This window comes from Aphidius gifuensis, linkage group LG4, assembly GCF_014905175.1.
Source record: "Aphidius gifuensis isolate YNYX2018 linkage group LG4, ASM1490517v1, whole genome shotgun sequence".
Lineage (NCBI taxonomy): Eukaryota > Metazoa > Arthropoda > Insecta > Hymenoptera > Braconidae > Aphidius > Aphidius gifuensis.
In genome coordinates this window covers 23,615,773-23,623,303 of record NC_057791.1, presented here as the reverse complement: position 1 = coordinate 23,623,303, position 7,531 = coordinate 23,615,773, and the positions used below count along the sequence as shown (strand labels likewise).

Here is a 7,531-nt window from a genome sequence, read left to right as displayed (position 1 = left end):
TCTTGCTCAATGTACAAATCTCGGTAGTGTTCTGTACAAACCGGCTATTTATGCAGAGTCTGGTTGCCATGCTCCATACAACTATACGATTCGTTGCTTTACTATGCATATATCTTATGAATTATGTCGACCACGTTGCTCTTGATAGATTTTACAATTTACGATCAGCTACATACAGCATGTCAAACATCCTAAAAAAATATTATTTTAATTTTTATCCTACAACGAAATCTCAACTCACTAATGGACAATAGCCAAATATTTTTTTTTATTTTTTATTTCTTCTAATTCAAGAAGTAATTATTGTTATTATCATTTAACAATGTCTGAGCTACAACAAACTTTTTACAAATTACCATACGAAGAAGATAAAAACCCGTGGTCGTTATACACACCTCGCCCTTTTTTTTTATTTCATCTTGCAACAACGTCTGGACTATCTCGTATCATCCAACCCCTATTTATCTCCCATTGTCCACTGAAATCCACCAGATTCGCTGGAAAAAAATCTCAATCATGTTTATTTAAAAAAATAAATAAAAAACAAGTTCAATATTTTTTTGTTAAGCAATTTATTTGTATATTTTTAAACATGCGTTAAACGAAATTGTTGAATAATCTTTTCTTTTTACAGATATCCAGCTGAATAGAAGAAAAAAAATTTACATCTATTGTATAAATTTTGATCTATGTAAAAACCGGAATTTTAAGATGATATTTTACATATATTTTAGCCTGTTTCTTATGCTGCAACAGCAGCCAAATGAAGCTGACCTTTCTCATGCCACCATCTCTCATCCAACAGTCATCCGAGAGAAATAAAAAAACTGGTTACTCAAGCAAGGTAATAATATTTAAAAATATATTAACCGATAAGTTAAAATTTATTTTTTATTATTTTTTCAGAAAAAGCAATTAACAGTGTGATAATTAAATGAGCGATCTCACTTTAGAAATCTACTTGAAACCCTTTTGCATATAATTTAACCCTTCAACTAAAATAAGGGTTGAAAACACTTGCTTTTCAGCAAATCAAACGAATAAAATAAATAAAAATACAAAAAATCAAACAACAAAATTGACAGACATTTTGTAAAATTTAAATGAATTTTAGTTTTTATCAAGTGGCAAATAACTGGACAAGTATTCTCGTAGAATTAGGCAAAAGATTTAAGCATTGGTACGTAAAATGAAATACTAATTCAATTTAAATTTTCATGAACAAGCTCTATGTCTGGTTATTGACACTTTTACCATACACGCAACAATCAAATTCTATTATCAAACTAATACTCCATACCATTTAAAATATACATATTACATACACGTAGTTTATCAGTCGCATTATACCACTTATACACTTGCTGAAAATTTAATTTATATCATCAAAATTTCTATACAAAATAATCCTACTTGTTGTTAATTTTTTATGAATACATTTACCGGAAATTTAACCACTGATATTGACAATAATATTTTCATTATAAATTATTTATTTAATTTAAAATTATTGCTTGTTTTAATTGTTAAATTTATTTTTTTTACTTGAAATTTCTTTGTACTTTTTGTAGTTGTAAAACGAAATTAAAATGTAGAAATTTTTATTTTCCAATTGTCTTTGAAAGCATAAATAATTTCTAAAATATTATTTATTTATATTAATATTTTGCTTTGTATTTTAGGTAATCAATAGTTTGAATAAATTGATTGATGATTGACAATATTGTCGCATAGCCAATTCAATACTTGATGTATATAAAAGCATTGAAAAACAATATATAATATAATATATATATAAGCAAAGGTAGAGACTGTACATTATTAGCAACATAGATGAAAGGTAGATTGAGTTAGACCTAAATTATAGTCATGGTATCTACGATGGATACCGGAGGGCAAGTTTCTCTCTGATACGGTGATGTTAACGCCTGTGATGAAAATAAACGTCCATCAAGAAGAAGAGAGAAAATAGTAAAGAGACAAGGAAAATATTACTCAAGCAAACCACTATTTTGGAAGGAGGAGTACAGGCATGAGATGAGACAAATTTGTCAGGCTAACAAGGTGTTAGCTTTGCTCCTTGTCATGCTTCATCTTGACATTTGTAATACTCTTTTTTTTTTTTCTTTCTATTTTTTCATCTAATTATTTATAACATATCTTTATCTTGTAAATTTATTATTTATCTTGTAAATTTATTATTTAAATTTTCAAAAAAACACTTAATTATAATTTTTAATAATTTATTTAATTTTATATTGATAAAATTATAATGACAATATTTGGGTGTTACAGGTAAATCAATTTCAGATGAAATAAAATTTTCAAGAGAATAAAAATGGCTAGAAAAAGATAGATTGAAAACTGGTTGTGAATATATCACCAGGTGGAGAGATGAGAAGATACAAGCATAGTGTCGACCAGAATATTATAGACTTATCAAGCCATCCTAATAGTCTCATCAGGATGCAAGCTTGCAGATTTTATCATCAAGTGTGTTCGTGGTAGCACGTATTTATTTTTAAACTATACAAACCATTATATTTTCTAAAACAAACATTGACCAAGTCATTGCAAACTTTTACTACACTTATTAATAATAACTTTTCATTTTTATTTTTTAAATATACAATTGGTAAACTAGAATTTCCTCATTTAAAAAAATAGACCTTTCATTTAATTGTTTTATTTTTTAATTAAAAAATGAAATTTGATAGTAATAATGTTGATTAATTTATTAATGTATAAAAAATATAAATTTCAATTGGTTTTAATAATAAAAATTTGTGTTTAGTTGGATGAATTTTCTGCTAGAAATGTTATATGCATACCAGTTGTGCAATAATAACCAGAGAATTACATAGTTTATGTATATATCTCAAATATATATTGTTGTTTAGAGTATATGGTTTAGAATTTCCATAGATAACGGAGAATTATAACGTTAGTTGGTCCCTGAACATTGAGAATATTTGTGAGTGTGAGTATGTATGAATACAGAGCAATAAGAGAGAGAAAACTGAGACATATTATGCAAGCTCGATTCTCTTCATACAGTAGAATTGCATCTTCTTTGAATATAAAGTTTATCTATTTGTCTAGTCAAAACTGGTCATACAATTATACTGATTTTTTTATCAAATTTAGTCTAATAAAATTTCACATATAATAGTTCAATAGTACAAATAAAAATAGCATTATAAAATAATATTAATATTGTGAATAAATTATTATCGATAACATGTCAATATATTTTTTATTTTTTGTTTATTATAGATGGTCAATTGGAGAGATTGCTGAGTTGGTTTAAGTAACTCTGCAGAAATTGTGGTCGTCTATACAATTTTACCCTCATAAAGGAACGAAGGAAAATTGTATATATAGTATGGACATTTGAGGAGTAAGAGGAGGTCTTACAAAACATAGAGGAGTAACTATTATAAACTGTAGCACCTCGAAACAACCACCTCATAGTCAACCTCATACTCTCTTGACAAAGGTATACATATAGTCAATACCTTATACTCTTCTACCTTTGGCTCTCTGGCTCTCTCAAAATATTCGTAGTATACATGAAACTGGGCACAACGTCACAACTTATACCTATACAACCATACAAAATAACCCAAGGCCCTGCAAAACTAAAACCCATACTACTAACTTTGCAAAACTTGCTCTTGCCTCTCAACTAACTTTTAAACTATATACATATATTTTAAACTATAAACTCAATCTTTCTCTTTCTCTCTCTCTCCCTCTCTTTTTCTCTCTCTTATTGCTTCGAATTTTATATATATCATTGTCTTTGTCTTTATCGAATTTCTCTATTTCACTCACTCTCTTAGTTATCCTCTCTAATCAATCAACCCTCAGGCATCCTCAAACCTAAGGTACAACCACTACTCCACCATCACCATCACTATCATCCCTAAAATAAAAAAAAACAAAACCCATGAATTCTCTATCTTATTTCCCAACAAGACTGATGACCACCATTGCAAAATCCTCAACGACATTGACGCTCAGACTTTTAGATAACAGCCATCATTTTAATTATTTTTAATTTATTGATGAAAATTTATGTATTTTTTTTCTTTGTAAATAAATAATTTTAAAACAAATAATATTTTATTCGTCGTTTAGAATACTGGTTTAAATATAATCGATTTTACAATATCGCATTGGTACCAAAGTACCACACCATCAGTGAAAATTGGTATGGAAAATCCAAAGGGTTTTGTGTAAAGGGATTTTCGAATAAAGAGAAAGACAAATGTAAAAACAAGTGGAAGAAATAGAGACAGACAAAACAGAAAATTTTCGAGGAAATAGAGTAATTATAAGGAAATGACGGGCGTTACCCGGTGGTGGGAAACATGAAGACCTCGGACTTGATAGGATAGTTTAAAAATTTATTGTTTCTATAGAGTAGAAAATTATCAGTTGCTTTTTGCTCATCAAATCAAAATAAATATTATTGCAATTTTAAAAAATATTTATAAACAAGTAGAAACAAAAATTGTTTAAGAGTAAAGGGAAAATTATTTGATTGAATTGTTAAAGAAGAAAAAATGTTTAATGTCTAGTCCAGATGTGAACAGATTACCATAGGTTTATTGCTTGTTCAAGCTCCTTCTGACATTTACACCATCGAGTATATATCTCACACTGTGTTCATGTCTGAATTAACTGTAAAATCCATAATAGTCTCAACATATAACGACTACGGATATATATATGAATCGAGCAATTGATATAATTACTTTCGATTAAATTGACTGATGGGAAAGCTGGTTCATTTCTCTTTAAAAGTATATTTTTTTTATTGATATTTTACAGCATTGTTTTGCTTCAACAATAGAGTCTTTCGGACTCTCCACTTCACTTGATTTGACGAGTTTTTTAAGACGAAAAAAAATAGTAAAAGTCTTGCTTTTTTACTGTTAATAAAATGCAAGTTCTGAAAATACTAGCAGCTGGGCGCTTTTGTTGACGATGCAATGATGTATAAATATTAATTTTCTAAAATTTATGAAATATAATAAATGTTTTAAATCAAATTGTTAATAATTCAAAGAACTTGAAGTTTTTAAAAATACATATGATAAGTTTAACGTGTTGTTGAAAGTGTGGAAAACTCGTTGTTCAAAGTTTTCACTGTGTATGGTATCATGTGTATGTGGATATATATATAATAGTTTGGAGCTTGGTTTGCATGCAATTTTGACTAGATTAACGCTGCATTATTCAGCTAATTAACTGCTTGAAACGCGTTACTATGGGATCCTATTTTCAAGCTTGTACATGTGGCACTTTGTCTTTGCTTTCCTTCTGCAGTTATCTCGGAAAAATTAATATTTTATAAAATAATGTATATCATCATTATTTAAATTACAAAATGGCCTTACTTTATACTAAATAGCCAAATTATTAATTGAAAAATTTAAATATCTAAATTTAATTTATTTTTCGTACTTTTAATACTCAAAAAAAAAAAAAAACAAGTTGTAATTAATTTAGTTAATTGTCTCTACTTAAATAAATAAAATGTAAATTTTTAAAACTCTACAAATTATAAAAAAAATGTAGCTAAAGAAACAATTCTTAAAATTTTTCATCATAAAAATTAACTCTTCAATATTAATACGAAAAATATGTATGTCGAAAATTCAAAAAATTAAAAATTATTTCTTTGCTTAGTCCTTGTAAGAGGCTACATACTAAAAAAAAATTATTTAATTAAAAAAAATATATATATTTTCATGTTCTGAATAATATATTGACAAATATAAATCAATATTTCCTTTTAATATTTATTTTTAATAATTATTTATCAATTTTCTTTGAATTTGAAAATTTAAAAAATATTCTATTATAATTGGGAACAATTTATTGTCTAAATAAACGATACAACTTGTCAACAAAAAAGAAAATATTTTCTTAAAAAATAATATAGAATGACAATAGTTTATATGTATGTATATTGGTACATGATAAATGTGACTCTTGATATATATTGAGGATCTCAAAAGTTTTGAGTGGATGCACCATTGAAGCACACAATTGGGAGAAATGAGAATGAGAATAACTAGGATTGTGGCAATGATGGCAAAGAGAAATAGAGAAAGATAAAGAGAAAGAGAGAAAGAAGAAATTTCGAAACCCACAAGTTATATATACATATATAAAATAATAGTAATAGTAGTAGTAGTGATAGTAATAGCTGTACACAGTAATAGACAAAATAGTATTTGTGTGTATAGTTGGCCATAGAATAGTGCAGAGAATTTTAAGTATAGAGACAAGAGATATAGATATACAAAGTGAAAAAGGAAAGTACAAAATTGAGAGAGGAAAATACTCTTGGGAATATATATAGAATATTGTCGAATAGAATAGCTGAATATTCCTCTCGTGAGCAAAAGCACCAGTGTCTAGGCGTAGCCGGAAAAGCTCGTTCTAGATACTAAGATATAGCACTCTTGATACAGCCATCTTGATATTATATCTATATATTTATAATATTACTTGAATTTCATGTGAAGCTAGAGAAATTCTCTCGATGCATATAACTTGAAAATTTTAACTATTATATATGCTTATATGTGAATGTGTGTATTGCTGTCTTCTCTTGTCTCTTTTGAAAATCTATTTAATGCTCTTTTCTTCAACACTTGGATATCTAAAGCTTGTTTATATGAATATGCTATAATCATCATCATATTAATATCATTATATTCATACAAATTTTAGCTATGTTTAACAATAAATTGTCTAGATGATGAATATAATATTTCTATGAATATCACAAATTAAAATTCAAAAAAAAAACAGGAAAAATTCATGATTTTTTTTTCTTAAATGGAAAATAATTAGAAATTTATTTTAAATTAATACTTTTTTAATTATTTTTAATTTATTATTAACTAAAAATTATGAAAAAAATTATTATTAATTTATTTTTGTATTTTTATTATGTCAATTATTTTTCTAAGAATTTTTCAATTATTTAATTTTTTTTTTTCGATCATTTTCTTTTGTTGTATTTACATTCTTTCAACAAGAAATTTAAATAATAATTTTTTTTTATTAACAAATTAAAATAAAACCTATTTTAAAGATTAGAAAATTTTAAATTTAATAATTATTAAATTTAAAATAACATGGAAAATTTAAATTTTAAAAATATTTAATTTATTTTTTTGTAGCTTATTTTTTGTTGTTTTTTGATTCGTTTTTTTTGTACTGTATACCTGGTTATTAAATTGTTGATCAATATAATATTATGTATATATATTTTGTCTGTTTGTATGTATCCCCATGCCAATGTTCCATCCCCCATGTGCTTTTCCTTATTGCAAGTTTCACAGAGCGTGTATTAAACTATTGAGTTGCCTAGGCATCAAACTAAAATCCAACCACCCACTGTCTGGATATGTTGCTCACATATATATATACATTTTACTCTATGTACATTTCTAATCAAGCGATATTGTAACTGCGGTCTAACCTCCAAACACCAGTTCCCCTT

The 7,531-nt window shown here is 26.5% G+C and overlaps 1 long non-coding RNA gene across 1 annotated transcript; it reads left to right on the top strand.

The window, feature by feature from the left end:
* The first annotated feature begins 685 nt into the window (after nucleotides 1-685).
* LOC122855847 lies at nucleotides 686-3,496 on the top strand. The gene is made up of 5 exons (XR_006374099.1): nucleotides 686-844; nucleotides 907-1,180; nucleotides 1,683-2,104; nucleotides 2,296-2,493; nucleotides 3,277-3,496. It is a non-coding gene; the product is annotated as an uncharacterized LOC122855847 (long non-coding RNA).
* The last annotated feature ends 4,035 nt before the right edge of the window (nucleotides 3,497-7,531 follow it).